We start from the raw sequence: 20,240 nt of genomic DNA, 5'->3' as shown, positions 1-20,240 counted from the left end.
TGTCAGCATCGCCTCTGCCCACTCCCCCAGAGAAGTCAGGCTTTCTGGAACGTGGGAGGCGTAACAGATGGTGTCTGTCTACTTCAAAAACCAAATAATGCTGTTACACAGAATGTAGAGGTGTTGTGTTTTGGTCCTTTTCAATAATACTTCCTAGAAAATATGCCTTCACAGACAGAATATACCTTTTACATATGCTGCTTTAATAATGGCTAGTCTTTCTTTGGGAAACATAACCACCCTACTGTTTTTCTTCACTTGGGAAATAAATCATCTATCTAAATAGAGATTGTTCATGCTTAGAAATCTTTCAGAGTACTAAGGCAGTGCTGCAACATATCCAGTTTTCAATATATTTCACTGGGTACAGCCCAGCTCTGTCATTTGAAAGTATTAGCATCTGTAGGCTAAGGATCACTGCTAGAAGACCATCTATCATGCTAGATCTAACAGCCCAAGAAAGGCGAGGCTGCAGCAGCTCCACATTCCCAGGTCCAGCCAGCAGCGAGGCTGAAGGTGTATTCCGAGTAGGCACATGCACACAGAGCACATATATGTGGCATATATACTTGCTCAGATACACAGATCACAGATACACAGAGCACTCACACGAACACTGGGAACCCACAGTAAATCTGCCTTTCTTCCCCCCTTCTTTTCAAGACTCTCCTCTCTTCTCTCAAAGCTCTTTCTCCACTGGCAAACCACGGCACTGGTGACTTTCACATCCCAAGCGTCTGTGCACAACTTGATCACCTATTACTTTTCCCAAAACCAGAGAAACTGTAATGCTGTTCCCACAAAACATCAAAAGGAATTGTTACATTTGACTACCTCTGTTTCTGCTAAAATAATTAATGCTGCTTTACAATTTAGTTTTATTAATGATACATTGGGGCAGACCTCTTCTCTATTATTTAAATGTAAGCAACCAAGAAGTGAAGATTTCCTTATTTTTAGGTTTTGGAAGAGACAAGTCATGCTGCATTTTTAGACTTTGAACATATGCCAGCCTGAAGCAAGCCATCATTGCATTCTGGTTTCCTTAAAAATGAGGCTTTTGTGACTGTAGTGTGCATCCATCCATCCATCCACCCATCCATCCATCCATCCATCAGTCCCTCTCATAATTTGTGAGTCATTGTCTAGTATCAGTCCAGTTTGACAGAGAAATGTAGTCTCAAAGATAATTAGGTTACTAGAAGTTTTAACAGTTTTTGTGAAAACTGTGGGAACACAATTGTCTTTGAGGGAGAGGAAAGCAAACTAAATTAGTGTCCCTTAAGGAAAGGCCCCAGTATAAACTCGAGTCTTCTCCTCTGTTTGCCCTGCCAAAAGCCAAACATCATCAACGCAGCTCCATAACAGACACAGCTGTACTTAGGTAATGTATAAGATTGACTTTGTGTGAAAATAAGGGTAGCTATGAATTGAGGGTTACTGGAGGCATTACAGGTGTCAAGAATGTCGCAGGGGACACAGCAGGAGAATCCAGATGTACTATAGCGAGAGGACTGTAGAAAGAGTACACAAAGCCTTAGAAATCAGGCATTATTCATTCCATCATTAATGTAATAAGTTGTTCTTCCAAGATTTTAGTGCAGAAAGTATCCTTTTTTTTTTTTTTCCTAAAGAGACTAGGGCCTCAGTCTTGCCATTTGAGGAAACTTCTAATGTTTGAATTTCCACTTCATTATGTAAAAGGGCTCTGTACTTGTGCTGTCTGAGCTGGTACGCCTCATGTGAAAGCAGAAACAAAGACCACTTTGGATGAACAAACTTGACTAATGTGTGCCTTGCCTCATTGCTTGTAGTCTTCAAATGCTGGACCCTCTTACTGAAGTTACTAACATGCACAGGTGTGTTGCCCCAGAACTTCTGGCAAACAAACATTAACCCAAATTTCAAAGGTCCTTTGGCACATATAAAAAAATGAATAACTTAATATGAGTTTATCTAGGGTGTTTTTTCTGTGTACACAAAAAGTATTCTGTGCGAAAATAAAAATTGTGCGCTGTTTCACGACAACTTACAAGTTACTGATTCTGCAATGCTGTGAAAGGAACAGCAGCAATCCTGTACACAGAGTTTGGCTAAGAACCGTTAGGATGCTCGTTGGAATTACTAAGATGTAAGTACTTTCATTACTAAGTTATGAAATTACATTTCTGCAAAAAAAAGAAAAACAAGGAGACTTGCAAAGCTTAGGAAGATGGGCTTATTAGTCACTGACTAATGAGAGATGTCACTTGTGCAGAACTGAATGTTTCTCCACAGCTTGCAGCACTGGAGGCGCACAGGTGGTCTCCAGACAGTTACAGTCTTCCCCTTAGCTCAGAAAAAAATCTCTTTAAACTATGCTGATATTTTTTACAATGCACAGTGAAAAATTATAGCTTAGCTTTCCCTTGAGCGTTGTGTCATTTTCCTGAACTCATCACTCCTTGGGAATTTGCTGTCTATACTCTTCACTTTCTTCATTCTCCCATTTCTTGTTGTTATAAGAGAATAAAGAGGAGACCACAGGTACACTGTGTCTGCTGTGTCCTGCAGCACTTTAAAGACTTTAAAAAGCTGTTATAAGCTGGAATCTCATGCTTCAGAGGCAAGGGGATCTAGACGTACTAAACAGCAAGACAATTCAGTGTGCCAACAAAGCACAGCTCTGAAAAATGCAACGGCAATCCATGGATGTGTTAATTACAGTATTTCAAGCAGAGATAGGAAAATATCAATGTTATTGTGTGAAGCGTTTCTGCTGTCTTCTCTGGGGTAACGTGTATCATTCCAATCACTCATACTCAAGGGGGACACAAACTGAAAGATGACCACGATGACCCTGAATCTGGAGACCCTATCACATAAAGGTGGCTTGGCTTATTTCATCCAGCAAAGCAGCACTGAGAATTGATTGGATCATTGATCACAAATACATCACTGCATTGTTAGGAAAGGAAAATTCCATCTAAAACTGAGAGAACAATTTGTCTCCAATAATTATAGGCTCATAATAAGAAGCTTTAGGGTAGAAAATTAGAAAAAAAACCTCCAAGTAAGAAGTAAACTGAGCTTCTGAAACAGCCTTCCAGCTGCAATAGAGGATGCAATAAAAGACGCTGGGGCACAGGGAGGGCAGGTGGGAGATCCCCGTGGGAGCCATTAGGGCAGGGCCTTGCCAGCCCGGGACCAGGGCAGCTCGGAGCACCAGGACAGCCCCAGCCCCAGTCATCAGGCACCTCCCTGGCGATGGGGACAGCCCAAGACCAGGCCAAGCCATCACGGACCTGGCTCAGGGGGGTCCATGGCTGGGCAATGGAGCTGGAGACAACACCAACATCCTACAGCAGCACCAGGGCAGGGACTGACAGCCCTGGGTGGAAGCTGAAATGGGGTCCTGGGCCACGGGCAGGGGGGGAGACCCCAGGGGTGCTGGAAAGGGACTATCAGGCCTTCTCAGTGCCCTCCAGGCCCCCCCCAAAAATGCCACAACATAGGTGTTATTAAATTGGATTTTGAAAGTCATTAATTACATGATGTCTATAATAGTCAAGGACAGTAACTGATGAACATAGGGTCATTTCCAGTCCTATATTCCTATGCAGTATGAAGAAATGGGGCAGAAAAAAGTCTCCTAGGGTGAATTCTTCCCAGAATCATTGGAAAAGACTCACCAGCAGCTGGATCAGACACCTTAGAAGAAAGGCAGGCAAAAAATGGTGCCCAAAGTCCTATTTTCCACTTTCAGCATGAGTTGCTCAGATGACAAGCATGGCTGGCAGGCGTTGTCAGTGCTGGGCACCATCGCTAGATTATGCCTCGAGGACACAGCACAGTCAGAGAGGAGGTGTAAAAATCTGCTGCCTTCCTAGAGCTTCCAAAGTCTGCTAGTCTCCTTGATGCAGAGTAGCAGTCATCTTCTGTTGACTCAACTCTAAATCTGCCTCTGGACATTAAAGTATCAGCACTTAGTGATCTGTCAATCAATTTCTCAGCACCTCAAATAATGCTATACCAGTTTTAGCACACCCCTTGTGTGGAAGGTCCATTATCACCAGAAAGCCTTCCTTGGCACAATTCACTCCACTGGGACTGTTCAGCCTCTAACTCCAGGGGGCCCCTGGCACTCCTCACCTGACATGGTTATTTTGGTCCAGATTTTTCAGGTAAATAATACGTATGAGAAAAAGGACAGTAAATCTACCAGCTAGTGAAATCCTGTGAAAATACTCGTGAGAAATGAATGAGCTCAGTGTCCTGAAGGGGACATATGGTGGCTCATGCAACTGTTTATTCAAAAGCCGTATGTTCTACAGCTCCACTCTTTGCAAATTATAACAAGAGACTCAAAAACATTGGTCACTGTGATTCTAGAGGTTCACAGGACATGTAAAAACTCTGACTAGCAAAACCCCCTCTGTTAAGCACACTTCTACTCTCCTGTGAAGGTACCTGATTCTCTACATACTCAATACTGCAGTGTACTTGGCCATGTCAGGGCTGTCACTGTCTTCCCAGTGCTGAGTCCTGCACAGCATGATGTGCTAAATAATGGCTTTTAGGGACTGAAGTTCATGGCTGAGAATGTATCATACCTACAAACTCACTGTTCTACATGAAGAGAACCAGCATCTGAATGATTTAACAACTCCATCTGCCAGAAACATTTTCAAACCATAAAATCTCAGTGTTCTTGGAATAGCAACAGCCAAAAAAAAAAAAAAAATCAAAGCTTTTAGTTCATATTTACTGTGGTATACTGGGATTCATATACTGGGTGATTTTAAAAGTTGCTTAAAATCAGTACTGAATGCTCTAGATGATGAGTGTTACATTAAATCTGAATGTGCTGCCTGTGTAATCTGGATTGAAGAGGAATGGGGGGAATGTGCTCTTAGTTGCTTTCCTACGTGTGTGTAAGAGTTGGATACAGCATAATGATGCAAGAATGCATATTTCCAGGCAAAACTCACTGTTGATGCAAAGCCAGATGAAAAGTCCACCCCTTAAATAAATTAATCTTGATATTAAAGCAACAAGAGTGAATTTATTTTAAGTTCCTTAAATGCTTATGGGGTGATCCTGTGTCACAAGGCTCTGAGGTAGGTGCCCTCTGGGCTTCCTCTTTTTAAGTGAGTTTGCCAAAATTTGGCTTTGACTGTTCAAATCTAAGTTGTAATAAAATGTAGGCTGGATGCAATGTTACATAGGTATTAACAAACATTTCTTTATAACTCAGATGTGGTCATCGACTTTGTAAGAACACATACTGTTATAACACATTTCTTAATGAAATGATCAGGTGTATGTACATGCACGTCGTTGTGTCTGCATGCAATTAATACGTGGTTTGCTAAAGGGTAAATAGTGTGTTGGTAGAACTTGGTATCTGTTGTGGGTTAACTAGAGTTATACTAGCTGACCTCACATTGACCAGGGAGGGTTGGACTAGACCATCTCCAGAGGTCCCTTCTAACCTCAACTATTCTACTATTCTGTGACTGTTTATTCAAGTAATATGTACAGAATGAAACATACTTGCTATCAGCCATCTGGTATTTTAAATATCATTAAGCCTTTGGAAGCAGAGCAACTGAGATACAATGTCAATACACATTAATGAAGTAGCTATACATGCATTCCCATTTCAAAGCACACTGCGTATTTATTCAGGTTTGTTCACCTGCCTCTCTCATCATTTGGCTTTTCATCTGTGTATCCTCAGCAGCACCATTCCTTCTCTGTTTAAATCTCCGTGCATATTCACAGGTACATGCTGCCTTTTGAATTCCAATTAATGAGCAATTCATGTACGGGAACCAAACATTAGTATTGCCTCGTAACGAATGTGGGCCCACATCAAGATGTAGGGCTTCTCTTCTTCCAGCGGCAAGCTTGTCCCACTGTCCTTCACTAACTGAAGACACTCCTGCAAGCAGGTGTGAGCAGAGAGAAAGGTGACCTGGTTAGAAGGGAAAAATACTGACAGAAGAAAATGCCTGCTGGGCTGTAAATCAGGCATGTGAAGCAGAACATCCTTGCTGGTACAGCTGGCAACTTGAAGTACAGCTGCGGACCTAGAAACCGGAGATATCCTGAGCTACCATTGATAAGCACAAAACCAAGGAACTATAACAGCAACTTACCATCTGAAAAGGTGAGAAATAGTCTGCAAAAGGGGGAAAACATCCTGAAAAAGTAAGACTCAGTAGTTGCTATGGGATCTTCAACTGCAAGAGCTGTTAGTACATGCTGCATGCACCTTTTTTTTCCCTTTCCTAAACAGTGATAATATTCATTAAATATTTCTAAGGATCATAGGCTTTTAAATTATTCTTTCACACAATCAGCCACAAATATTGTTCAAATTCCATATGCTATCTATATGAAAATATACGAATATAGGAATAGAGTACTACCCTGTTTTTATTATATCATTTCATGGTTAGAAGGCCTACATCCCACCACGGCAGAAGGAATTCAAAAGCAGAAGAGGGAGGAGGAGTTTTGTCTCTGCCCAAGGGCTGGTAGCTCTTCTTTTCAAGACAGCTCCGAGTCAGACCGCCCGGCCCACAGAACTGTGCACCTCTCTACAGAAGTCAGGGACATCCGCCTACAGTCCCCGTTTTCATTTCCGTGAGGGTTTTGGAGGGTGTCTGCGCGCTTTGTCAAGAGAGCCCTGGGAGATCGCTCCAGCCGGGTGGGTTTGTACCTGGTGCGATGCCCAGGACCCGCTGAGCCGGGCTGTGCCCAGGGCCATCACCAGGCCGCCCCACTGCTGTTTGGCTTGGGCGATCCGTGAGTGCAGCAGGCAGGGGGAAGGCTGGGCTGCATGGGGACGGGGCAGATGGTCGGGGGGTTTCTAAGCCAGAGCGAGAGCCGAGACCCTCAGGGCAAGGCTCGGTGCCTCCCTGGGGCTGCGGGTAGAGGTGCTCGGGGCTGCCTGCGGTGCCAGGTACCCAGAGAGGCTCTGGGGATGTGCCGCGTGCCCGTGGCTCCGTGGGACTCTGGGCTGCGGCAGGGATGGGGCCTCGGCAGACTCTCCTCGGCTGTCCCTTGCCCCTTCCCAGGGCACAGCCCAGCCAGGGGCTGGCCATCAGGGCGGCTTGGGCAGGGTGGGCTCCATGCTGGCTCCAGCCAGCGCCTGCGGCCCCGTTTATGCGCTCGACACCGGTGCCCAAAGGCGCTCCTGGGACAGCCTGTGGCTCCCACCCGTGCACTGCTCACTGCCCTTGCTCCTTCCCACCTCACTCACCCCCTCTCCTAACAGACCCCAGCTCCAGGCGGCTCCTGCCCCGCTCCCCCAGACCCCTGCTCCCTCCCACCCAGCCCTGCTGAGCCCCTTTTTCTCCCACCTCTTTCAGACCATGGCTGTGGCAATTGCCCTCGTCCTGGCTCTGCTGGCCTTCCAGCATGTGATGAAGCGCGATGTTCCAACCGACGTGGATACGGCCGAGCGGATGCAGCAGCGTGAGCAGGATCTGAATCAGCAGATGGCTCGGCTGCTGGAGGAGATGGAGTGGCGCAGGGCCGCGGAGGAAGCAACGCTCCTTTCTGTGTTGAAGCAGTGGCCATTTTCTACTGTTGCAGGAGCCCTGGTATTGCTCGCTGGGCTCTGCTGGGTGGTCAGGAGAAAGAAGCTTGCCTTCAGATGCTGCTGTGAGCAGGACAGCTCCAGCAGCGAGGAGGAAGATGACAAGGAGGATGAAGGCCTCAATGGTGCACGCAGTGGTGTCAAGTTTTGGCCTGAGTCCAACCCATCGCCACTGCAGGTCCAGCCTGACACGTGCACGGTGCTGAAGGAACTGGTGGGTGACCTCCTTGGTGTGTGCCGAGCGCTTTGCAAGAAGACTTTCATGCCGCAGATGCACCCAGCCACTGGGATGGACAGCTGCCTCATCCAGGAGAACAGCGTCGCCTACCGCCTGCTCGTCTTCCTGCAGCCACCCCCCGGCCACTCTTTCAGCCTGGAGCTGGAGACCACGGGGCAGCTGCCAGCCCGGCACTCCGGCGTCCGTGTGCTGCTGGAGTGCATGTGCTCGAGGAAGCTGCTGCTAGGGGATGTTTTGTGCTTTCTCCACCACCCCGACGACAAGCTGCCGAGGGACCAGAGCTCGTACCTGCTGCGCACCCTCTGCACAGGCACCTACCTGGACGTGGAGAAAATCGCCTCCTGGGTCCAACACTTGGTGAGATCAGCCTGGCCGCTTCTGCCTCAGTCGCAGCACTGCCAGCTAACGGTGCTGCCCTCGTCCCAGTCCTGCAGGTTCCGGCTTCAAAGCACCTCCAAGGTGATCATCTGCGCTGAGATGATTTTCGCCGTGCAGTGAGGCAGCCCAAGCACCTACCTGTGCCTTCAGTAGGCAGAGGCCAGCTCTAGCAGCAGCACACCGTGGTTGGAGACCTGCGCTGCTGTCGAGCTGCCGCTTTTCAGACTCACAGCGAGGCACACCCCACAGGGCAAATTCCACCTCGGAGGGCTGCAGCTCTGCACCCCTAGCCTGGTGGTCACAGGCTTTTCCAGCCATGCCTGTGACCCTGAGGACCTGCCTTCCTCTCACACTGGTGGGGCCCGGGTGACAATCTGGGACGTTGGGACAGAGAAGCTGCTCGTGCCAGAGACTGCTTCGGGAGTCTCCGCCGCAGACCTGAGGCGTGGAGATGACGCCGCTCAAGAGAAGCTCAGCGTTACCACAGTCTGGGGAATCTCCGCCGGTCCAGCTGCAGATGCCATTGCAAGCGAGGCTCCTGTTACCCCCCCTGTAATGGGACAGGACCCCCCCATCCTCCTGGAAAGCGTTGGGCCCTCTGGGACCGTCACACGATGCAAGGATGGCAATAATTAGCTTGTTCTAATGAACCCTCTGTCTGTGAGCGTCTGTCCAACACTTTGTTGGGGAACTTGGGCAGGGAGCAGGTTGCTGCCTGCTCAGATGCAGAAGCAGCGGGGTGCCAAACCAGTAGTACCAAACCAGAAGGCTTCCCCTGACCCCTTTTCCCTTTCTTTTCCTTTTCTTTTCCAGTTTTCTGCTCTGCTTCCGTTTTAAAGGGGAAGATGCCTCTGTGCGTGGATGCTGGATGGGAGGGAACGAGGGCAAAGGAGCCAGACCTTTCCCAGTCATGACCACTGACAGGACAAGACCCAACGGGCGCAACTGAAAAAACATGCAGCTCCATCTGAACACAAGAAAGCACGTCCTGACTCGGAGGGTGCTCTCACACTCACCCAGGCTGCTCAGGGAGCCTGTGGAGTCTCCAGCACTTGAAAGTCATCTGGACATGGTCCTGGGCAGCCTGCTTTAGGGTGGCTGTGCTTGAGCAGGGGGGTTGCACCAGATGATCTTGGGGCAAACAAACCCCTGGCTGCACGACGGCATTGCCGTGGGGGGAACCCAGGGGAGGTGGACATCCTGGTCTCCAAGTGGTGAGGCCTCTGCACAAGGAGCAAGCACCACGTGTGCACAGAGGCTTGAGCACGAGCCAATGCAGAGCAGCAGCTTGGGAGCTGCAGGCACAGCCAGGGCAGGCGCAGGAGGGAGCAGTGTCCTGCAGCACCAGGCACCTCCCCTCCTGCTCGGAAACAGTCTCTTTCGGAACACCCATCTCTCTCCAGCACACGGAGGACAGAGGCCCTGCCATGCAGAGGCCCCATCCCACCACAGGGACGGACACCATCACGGCCCCCCCCCCATCAGTGTCCTGAGTCACTGTCCTGATCAGATATTGGGAGGGTTTCGATCTGATCCCAGGGGACGAGACCGAGACACAAACGAGGTCAGATGCCCTACAACCCGGCACGCTTGGTTCCAACAAACCCTAACTGAAGGTGGGACAAGGAGACATCAGAGAGAGGACAGCAGGGGCAGGCGAGAGGCGCAAACCTGAGGCAGAGGGGGCGGTGTGGGGAGCGCCCATCGGCCGCCGCCAGCCTGCAGCGGGCCAGCAGGTGGAGCCCTTCTCCCTCGAGGTCGGGAAGTCGCGCGGGCGGTTCCCACAGGCGCACGGGGGCAGGTAAAGCCGCGTTCGAAAAGCGCTCGCGATGCCTTCCCTGCCGGCCCCGGCACATGCGCAGTGAGCCCGGGTGTGCGTGCGGTCCGTGATCTCCTCAGGCAGGCTCCCCGGGAAGGTTCGCGCCTCGGCCCCGGAATAGGCGCACCGGGATAGCTGACTGCCGCCCGACATGGTGGCTACTCCACAGGCAGGGTGTCCAAGTCAGGAAGTGATGGCTGTGGTAAAATGGCGTTGTCGAGGCAAGTCTGATTTCCTAACGGTCTGCTACAGGCACCAGGAGCACCGTCCTGTCTGCAAGCACCAAGGCTGCCGACCCACCTCCCAGGGTGGCAGAGCAGGAGCAAACCGTCCACGGGCCACATCACCTGCTCTCACGTGTGCACGCTTTGAATCCCTCTGGGTGGCCTGCCAATGGTCACAGGCACATAGAGCAAAGATGTGTCCAGGAGGTTCCAGGAGTGTGTGGAAGATGACTTCCTGACACAGCCGGTGAGGCAGCCAACCAGGGAAGGCGTTGCGCTGGACCTGTTGCTTGCAAACAGAGCAGGGCTTGTGGGTGATGTGATGGCTGGAGGCCATCTTGGGCACAGCGATCTTGAAATGATCGAGTTTTCAATTGACGGAGAAGTCAGGAGGGGGCTCAGCAGAACTGCCATCTTGGACTTCCTTCTGGAGGGCAGACTTTGGCCTCTTCAGGGGCCTGGCTGACAGAGTCCCTTGGGAGGCAGTGCTGCAGGGCAGAGGGGTCCAGGAAGGGGCAGGCAACTCAGGAGCACTACAAAGAAGTCACGAGGTTATGCAGGGAGAAAATTAGTAGCGCCAAAGCCCAACTAGAACATGATCTGACTACTGCCGTAAAAGACAGTAAAAAATGTTTCTACAAATACATTAAGAACAGGAGGCTGGTTAAGGAGACTTTCCATCATTTATTGGTTGGGGGGGGGATGCAAAGTGACAAATCAACAAATGATAAAGTGGCGGAATCGGCAGTGTTAGGATATGGGTTGGACTCAATAGTCTTAATGGCCTTTTCCAACCTAAATGATTCTACGGTTCTACATGCTGTCCACTTGGTACCTCAGACGCCCAACACCTCGACAAGAGAGACTCAGCACAGAAAGGGACAAGAGGGCACGCTCCCACCGACGGACAGCCCCCTCCCTCTTTCTGCCTCCGGAAGGCTTTGCACAGGAGGGCATCGGACGGACAGTTCTGCACACGCTGAACTGACTGAAACGCGGCACCCGTGTCAGTCTGGGCACACGTGCAGCAAGGCTAAAGAAAGCTGTGGAAGTGGAGGTGTCTGGGTCCTAAGGCATGCACACACGCAGCACAGGCCACGTTTCTGGGAGGCACGATCTGCAGCAGAGCGCTCCAGCGTGGTGTACACAGAGGTCTCCTGAAGCGGGGACAGCTCAGGGGAGCAGAGGGTCGTGGGCCCCGGCGTGGTCTCTCTAACCCTCTCACTTGCCCTCGCAGGGGCCAAGTGGGAGGCAGATACGGGAGTTGCAGCACCTTTTCCACCTGCACCAGGGACATGATTTGCATTCGGATTGATCATAAGGGTTTGCAGGGCTAAGTGCTGCCCCAGCAGAAGGAATCCAAGAGGAGAAGAGGGAGGAGGAGTTTTGTCTCTGCCCAAGGGCTGGTAGCTCTTCTTTTCAAGACAGCTCCGAGTCAGACCGCCCGGCCCACAGAACTGTGCACCTCTCTACAGAAGTCAGGGACATCCGCCTACAGTCCCCGTTTTCATTTCCGTGAGGGTTTTGGAGGGTGTCTGCCCGCTTTGTCAAGAGAGCCCTGGGAGATTGATCCTGCCGGGCGGGTTTGAACCAGGTGCGATGCCCAGGACCTGCTGAGCTGGGCGGTGGGGACAAGGGCTGGGGCTTGCCGTCTGGGTGATGCTGCGCCAGGGGCTGTGACATCACAGGGACGGGTCACAATGGGAGCTATGCCCAGGGCCATCACCAGGCCGCCCCACTGCTGTTTGGCTTGGGCGATCGGTGAGTGCAGCAGGCAGGGGGAAGGCTGGGCTGCATGGGGACGGGGCAGATGGTCGGGGGGTTTCTAAGCCAGAGCGAGAGCCGAGCCCCTCAGGGCAAGGCTCGGTGCCTCCCCGGGGCTGCGGGTAGAGGTGCTCGGGGCTGCCTGCGGTGCCAGGTACCCAGAGAGGCTCTGGGGATGTGCCGGGTGCCCGTGGCTCCGTGGGACGCTGGGCTGCGGCAGGGATGGGGCCTCGGCAGACTCTCCTCGGCTGTCCCTTGCCCCTTCCCAGGGCACAGCCCAGCCAGGGGCTGGCCATCAGGGCGGCTTGGGCAGGGTGAGCCCCATGCTGGCTCCAGCCAGCGCCTGCGGCCCCATTTATGCGCTCGACACTGGTGCCCAAAGGCGCTCCTGGGACAGCCTGTGGCTCCCACCCGTGCACTGCTCACTGCCCTTGCTCCTTCCCACCTCACTCACCCCCTCTCCTAACAGACCCCAGCTCCAGGCGGCTCCTGCCCCGCTCCCCCAGACCCCTGCTCCCTCCCACCCAGCCCTGCTAAGCCTCCTTTTCTCCCACCTCTTTCAGACCATGGCTGTGGCAATTGCCCTCGTCCTGGCTCTGCTGGCCTTCCAGCATGTGATGAAGCGCGATGTTCCGACTGATGTGGATACGGCCGAGCGGATGCAGCAGCGTGAGCAGGATCTGAATCAGCAGATGGCTCAGCTGCTGGAGGAGATGGAGTGGCGCAGGGCCGCAGAGGAAGCCACGCTCCTTTCTGTGTTGAAGCAGTGGCCATTTTCTACTGTTGCAGGAGCCCTGGTACTGCTCGCTGGGCTCTGCTGGGTGGTCAGGAGAAAGAAGCTTGCCTTCAGATCCTACTTTCAGCAGGACAACTCCAGCAGCAAGAAGGAAGATGACAAGGAGAATGAAGGCCTCAATGGTGCACGCAGTGGTGTCAAGTTTTGGCCTGAGTCCAACCCATCGCTACTGCAGGTCCAGCCTGACACGTGCACGGTGCTGAAGGAACTGGTGGGTGACCTCCTTGGTGTGTGCCGAGCGCTTTGCAAGAAGACTTTCATGCCGCAGATGCACCCAGCCACTGGGATGGACAGCTGCCTCATCCAGGAGAACAGCGTCGCCTACCGCCTGCTCGTCTTCCTGCAGCCACCCCCCGGCCACTCTTTCAGCCTGGAGCTGGAGACCACGGGGCAGCTGCCAGCCCGGCACTCCGGCGTCCGTGTGCTGCTGGAGTGCATGTGCTCGAGGAAGCTGCTGCTAGGGGATGTTTTGTGCTTTCTCCACCACCCCGACGACAAGCTGCCGAGGGACCAGAGCTCGTACCTGTTGCGCACCCTCTGCACAGGCACCTACCTGGACGTGGAGAAAATCGCCTCCTGGGTCCAACACTTGGTGAGATCAGCCTGGCCGCTTCTGCCTCAGTCGCAGCACTGCCAGCTAACGGTGCTGCCCTCGTCCCAGTCCTGCAGGTTCCGGCTGCAAAGCCCCTCCAAGGTGAACATCTGTGCTGAGATGATTTTCGCTGTGCAGTGAGGCAGCCCAAGCACCTACCTGTGCCTTCAGTAGGCAGAGGCCAGCTCTAGCAGCAGCACACCGTGGTTGGAGACCTGCGCTGCTGTCGAGCTGCCGCTTTTCAGACTCACAGCGAGGCACACCCCACAGGGCAAATTCCACCTCGGAGGGCTGCAGCTCTGCACCCCTAGCCTGGTGGTCACAGGCTTTTCCAGCCATGCCTGTGACCCTGAGGACCTGCCTTCCTCTCACACTGGTGGGGCCCGGGTGACAATCTGGGACGTTGGGACAGAGAAGCTGCTCGTGCCAGAGACTGCTTCGGGAGTCTCCGCCGCAGACCTGAGGCGTGGAGATGACGCCGCTCAAGAGAAGCTCAGCGTTACCACAGTCTGGGGAATCTCCGCCGGTCCAGCTGCAGATGCCATTGCAAGCGAGGCTCCTGTTACCCCCCCTGTAATGGGACAGGACCCCCCCATCCTCCTGGAAAGCGTTGGGCCCTCTGGGACCGTCACACGATGCAAGGATGGCAATAATTAGCTTGTTCTAATGAACCCTCTGTCTGTGAGCGTCTGTCCAACACTTTATTGGGGAACTTGGGCAGGGAGCAGGTTGCTGCCTGCTCAGATGCAGAAGCAGCGGGGTGCCAAACCAGTAGTACCAAACCAGAAGGCTTCCCCTGACCCCTTTTCCCTTTCTTTTCCCTTTCTTTTCCAGTTTTCTGCTCTGCTTCCATTTTAAAGGGGAAGATGCCTCTGTGCGTGGATGCTGGATGGGAGGGAACGTGGGCAAAGGAGCCAGACCTTTCCCAGTCATGACCACTGACAGGACAAGACCCAACGGGCGCAACTGAAAAAACATGCAGCTCCATCTGAACACAAGAAAGCACGTCCTGACTCGGAGGGTGCTCTCACACTCACCCAGGCTGCTCAGGGAGCCTGTGGAGTCTCCAGCACTTGAAAGTCATCTGGACATGGTCCTGGGCAGCCTGCTTTAGGGTGGCTGTGCTTGAGCAGGGGGGTTGCACCAGATGATCTTGGGGCAAACAAACCCCTGGCTGCACGACGGCATTGCCGTGAGGCGACCCCTGGGGAGGTGGACATCCTGGTCTCCAAGTGGTGAGGCCTCTGCACAAGGAGCAAGCACCACGTGTGCACAGAGGCTTGAGCACGAGCCAATGCAGAGCAGCAGCTTGGGAGCTGCAGGCACAGCCAGGGCAGGCGCAGGAGGGAGCAGTGTCCTGCAGCACCAGGCACCTCCCCTCCTGCTCAGAAACAGAGTCTCCTTCGAAACACCCATCTCTCACCAGCACACGGAGGACAGAGGCCCTGCCATGCAGAGGCCCCATCCCACCACAGGGACGGACACCATCACGGCCCCCCCAATTAGTGTCCTGAGGCACCAAGAGCACCGTCCTGTCTGCAAGCACAAAGGCCAGCACCAAGGTTGCCAACCCACCTCCCAGGAGCAGGAGCAAACCGTCCACGGGCCACATCACCTGCTCTCATGTGTGCACGCTTTGAATCGCTCTGGGTGGCCTGCCAATGGTGGTCACAGGCAGACAGAGCAAAGATGTGTCCAGGAGGTTCCAGGAGTGTGTGGAAGATGACTTCCTGACACAGCCGGTGAGGCAGCCAACCAGGGAAGGCGTTGCGCTGGACCTGTTGTTTGCAAACAGAGCAGGGCTTGTGGGTGATGTGATGGCTGGAGGCCATCTTGGGCACAGCGATCTTGAAATGATCGAGTTTTCGATTGATGGAGAAGTCAGGAGGGGGCTCAGCAGAACTGCCATCTTTGGACTTCCTTCTGGAGGGCAGACTTTGGCCTCTTCAGGGGCCTGCTTGACAGAGTCCCTTGGGAGGCAGTGCTGCACGGCGGAGGGGTCCAGGAAGGCTGGATGTTCTTCAGGAAGCAAATCTGAAAGGTGCAGGAGCAGGGGGTTCAAACGCGCCACAGATGAGTCGGTGGGGAAGGAGACCGGCCTGTCCGAACAGAGAGCTTTGGCTGGAACTCTGCAGAGAAAAGAATCACGCAATCATAGAATAGTTTAGGTTGGAAGGGACTTTTAAAGGTCTTGAGTCCAACTCCCCTGCAATCGGCAGGGACATCTCCAACTAGATCAGGTTGCTCAGAGCCCTGTCCAACCTGACCTTGACCGATTCCAGGGATGGGGCATCTGCCACCTCTCTGGGCAACCTGTGCCAGTGTTTCACCACCCTCACTGGAAAAAATTTCTCCCTTATTTCCAGTCTAAATCTACTCTCGTTTAGTTTAAAACCATTACCCCTTGGCCTATTGCGACAGGCCCTGCTAAAAAGTGTGGCCCCACCTTTCTTATAAGCCCCCTTTAAGTACTGAAAGGCTGCAATAAGGCCTCCCCGGAGCCTTCTCCTCTCCAGGCAGAACAGCCCCAACCCTCTCGGCCTTTCCTCACAGGAGAAGTGTTCTGTCCCTCTGACCATTTTCATGGCCCTCCTCTGGACCCGCTGCAACAGGTCCATCTCTTTCCTGTGCTGAGGGCTCCAGAGCTGGACGCAGGACTTCAGGTGGGCTCTCACCACACCAGAGTAGAGGGGCAGGAGAATTCATGACTGTTGGACGAAGGGGCAGGCAGCTCAGGAGGACTACAAAGATGTCGTGAGGTTATGCAGGGAGAAAATTAGACGGGCCAAAGCCCAACTAGAATGTTGGGGTTGATGTAGCTTGAGAGTTAGCATGACAAAGCTGCTTAAGCAAAACGGCATAACTGAACAGGCCACTGGAAAGGACAGCTAAGAATAACAATTGAGAAAGTTCTGATAGTGCACATGAGGGAGTGCGAGCGACCAGGAGCGCGGCGAACAGGGTGGGCAAACAGGGTGTGGCGCGGCAGAAGGGAGTGGTGCGGCAGTTTGCGCGGCAGTTCGCGCAGGCAGGGCGTGCAGGGAAGGAGGATGCTCCCGAGGCAAGCTCAGGCAACTCATCTGCAGGAAGGGAGCCCAGCCATGGCACCCCGCCGTCAGAAGGCTGCTTCTTCCCTGCTGGTCAGAAAGGAAGCTGCAACCCAGACTGAGGTCCCTAGAAAGCACACAGCTCTCCAGGTCTCTGGCTGCAGCGAGTGCCACCAGCTAGCGCTGGAAACGGACAGTAGCAAAGGGAATATCTGCATAAGGTGCGACCAGGTGGACTATCTACTCTGCCTGGTGGTAGAGCTAAGAGAAGAGGTAGATAGGCTACGGAGCATCAGGGAGGCCGAGCAGGAGATCGACTGGTGGAGCCGTGCCCTGACAACCCAGGAGTGTACCCAGGAACAACCTGTAAAAAAGGCCTGGGACCAAAGGGCACTAGTAACCTCCCCGCATCGGGCTGAAGGAAGGGACGCAAAGGAAAACAGCGAGTGGAAGCGGGTTCGCAATCGGGGCAGGAGGCGAACCCTTCCCTTGCCCACCACATCTCCACAGGTGCCTCTGCATCATAGGTATGAGGCTCTAGATGTGGAGGACAAGGCGGTGGATGGTGCAGGCATTGACCCATCCACATCGGAGGAGGCACAAAGATCAGAAGGACCTCCCTCTCATATTACTACCAGCTCCACAAGGAGGAAGAGACAAGTCATAGTTGTAGGAGACTCCCAGCTGAGGGGAACTGAGGGTCCGATATGCCGGGCAGACCCTCCTCTCAGGGAAGTCTGTTGCCTCCCGGGAGCACGGGTCAAGGACATTGCTAGGAAACTTCCTAGACTGGTCCGACCCTCAGACTATTATCCTCTGCTGCTCTTCCACGTGGGTGCGGACGAAGTGGCAGTAAGTAGCCCGAGGGTAATTAAAAAAGAATTCAAAGCCCTAGGACGATTAGTAAAGGAATCTGGAGCACAGGTTATCTTTTCATCGCTCCTTCCAGTGGTGGGCAGAAACGTTGAGCGACATAGGCAGACTCAGTCTAATAACACATGGCTCCGTGACTGGTGTCACCACCACAACTTTGGGTTCTTTGTCCGTGGGACGACATACACAGCACTAAGCTTGCTGGCATCAAATGGGAACCAGCTTTCTCAAAGGGGGAAGAGGATCTTTGCCCAAGAGCTCGCGGGGCTCATCGACAGGGCTTTAAACTAGAGGTGAAGGGGGAAGGGGAACCTATCAGGCTTGCCAGTGACAGGCTAGGGGAGGATACACAATGGTCAGAGGGATGGGGGGCTAGTAGGAGCCCTCAACCCGTTTCCCAGCAGCATGCGAGGGACACTGCAGCAATGTGGAAGTCTTGCGGAAGGGAGCTGGAGGCGCCTGAGGTATCAGGTGCCAACAAGAAAATACCCATGAAACACCTCAAGGGAAAAAAGGGGTGCTCTGCTATGAAGGTAACGAGGCCGACAGCTCAGATGAAATGCCTCTATACAAACGCACGCAGCATGGGAAACAAACAGGAGGAGTTGGAAGCAATCGTGCGGCTGGAAAGCTATGACCTGATTGCCATCACGGACACTTGGTGGGATGAAACCCACAACTGGAATGTAGCTCTTGATGGCTACAGGCTATTCAGAAGGGACAGGAGAGGAAGGAGGGGCGGGGGCGTTGCCCTTTATATCAAGAAAACACTACAGAGTGAAGAGCTGTCCCTGAAGAATAACCACGAGCAGGTCGAAAGCTTATGGGTAAGAATCAGAGAGAGAGACAACAAAGGGAACCTAGTGGTTGGTGTCTACTACAGGCCGCCAGATCAAGAGGAGCTGATAGACAAAGCGTTCATCCTCCAACTCCAGGAGGCTTCGCGCTCGCAGGCTCTCGTCCTACTGGGGGACTTCAACCACCCCGACATCTGCTGGAAAAGCAACACGGCAAGCTGTAGGCAATCCAGCAGGTTCCTAGAATGCACTGAGGACAAATTCTTAAGCCAGGTAATAAGCACCCCTACCCGAGGGGATGCGATACTAGACCTGGTGGTCACCAATGCGAGTGAGCTCGTTGGGGATGTCAAGATCGGAGATAGCCTGGGCTGCAGTGACCACGCGCTGGTGGAACTAACACTACTGAGGGAAATGGGAATAACGAAGAGCATAGTCAGGACCCTAAATTTTAGGAGGGCAAATTTCCAGCTCTTCAAGGAGATAGTCAGAAGGACTCCCTGGGAAATGGTCCCCAGGGACAGGGGAACAGAACAGACATGGCAGGTCTTTAAGGATGTATTCCACAGAGCGCAAGAGCTCTTGATCCCCAAGTGTAAGAAGTCGGGCAGAGAAGGGAAGAGACCGGCATGGCTGAGACAAGAGATGCTGGTCAAACTAAGGAAGAAGAGGGAACTGCACAGGCAGTGGAAGCAGGGACTGGCTTCCTGGGAAGAGTATAGGGAAGCTGCCCGGTTGCATAGGGATGGGGTCAGGAAGGCCAAGGTGCAGCTGGAGCTGAACTTGGCAAGGGATGCGAAAAATAACAAGAAGGGCTTCTACAGGTATGTCAGCCAGAATAAGATGGTCGAAGAAAGAGTACCCCCGCTCATGAGCGAGACCGGCAAACTGGTAACAGCAGATGAGGAGAAAGCTGAGGTACTCAACAACTTTTTTGCTTCAGTCTTCACTGGCAACCTCTCTCCTCACCCCTCCCGAGTCGATGAATGGCATGAAGGAGACCAGGAGGGTAAAATCCCTCCAGCTGTAAGTGAAGACCAGGTTCGGGACCTCCTGAGGAACCTAAACGTACACAAGTCCATGGGACCTGACAAGATGCATCCCAGAGTCCTGAGGGAACTGGCTGATGTAGTTGCCAAGCCACTCTCCATGATATTTGAAAAGTCCTGGCAGTCAGGGGAAGTCCCCAGTGACTGGAAAAAGGGAAACATTTGTGCCACTTTTCAAAAAGGGTAGAAAGGAAGACCCTGGTGTTTTGGTTTCGGCTGCCGCCGGCAACAAAAGCGCCACGCGGCCGCCCCTCCTCCCGCCGGCATGCGGGGAATGGAAAGAAAAAGGCAGAAAGCGGTGGGTCGGGATAAGGACCGTTTAACAGAACAACAAACAAAGGGAAACAATAATAACAACAGTACAGATAAGGAGAAAACACAACAACGAACCGCACGACCCAGACTCTCCTGGACAGCACTGGCGCCGTGCGCTCCCGAGCCGCAAGTGAGTTCCCGCCGCGCCGCCTCCCCCCCACCGGAACCCAGCATGACGGCACATGGTATGGAATACCCGGCTCTGTTTGGCCAGGTTGGGGTTGGGCCAGCCAACCCGGCTGTGCCCCTTCCTGGATTCTGGTGAAAATTAACCTTGTACTGGCCGAACCCAGGACACCTGGGAACTACCGACCTGTCAGCCTCACCTCTGTGCCTGGGAAGATCATGGAACAGATCCTCCTAGAAGATATGCTAAGGCACGTGGAGGCCAGGGAGGTGATTCAAGACAGCCAGCATGGCTTCACCAAGGGCAAGTCCTGCCTCACCAACCTAGTGGCTTTCTATGATGGTGTAACAACAAGAGGGGACAAGGGAAAACCAATGGACATCATCTATCTGGATTTTTGTAAAGCTTTTGACACGGTCCCCCACAACATCCTTCTCTCTAAATTGGAGAGCCATGGATTTGATGGGTGGACTGTCTGGTGGATAAGGAATTGGTTGGATGGTCACAGCCAAAGGGTAGTGGTCAACGGCTCAATGTCCGGATGGAGACCAGTGACGAGTGGAGTCCCTCAGGGGTCCGTACTGGGACCGGTGCTGTTCAATATATTTATCAATAACATGGACAGCGACA

Source organism: Opisthocomus hoazin, chromosome 5 (genome assembly GCF_030867145.1).
Source record: "Opisthocomus hoazin isolate bOpiHoa1 chromosome 5, bOpiHoa1.hap1, whole genome shotgun sequence".
Classification (NCBI taxonomy): Eukaryota; Metazoa; Chordata; class Aves; order Opisthocomiformes; family Opisthocomidae; genus Opisthocomus; species Opisthocomus hoazin.
Note: the sequence above shows the minus strand (reverse complement) of the source record.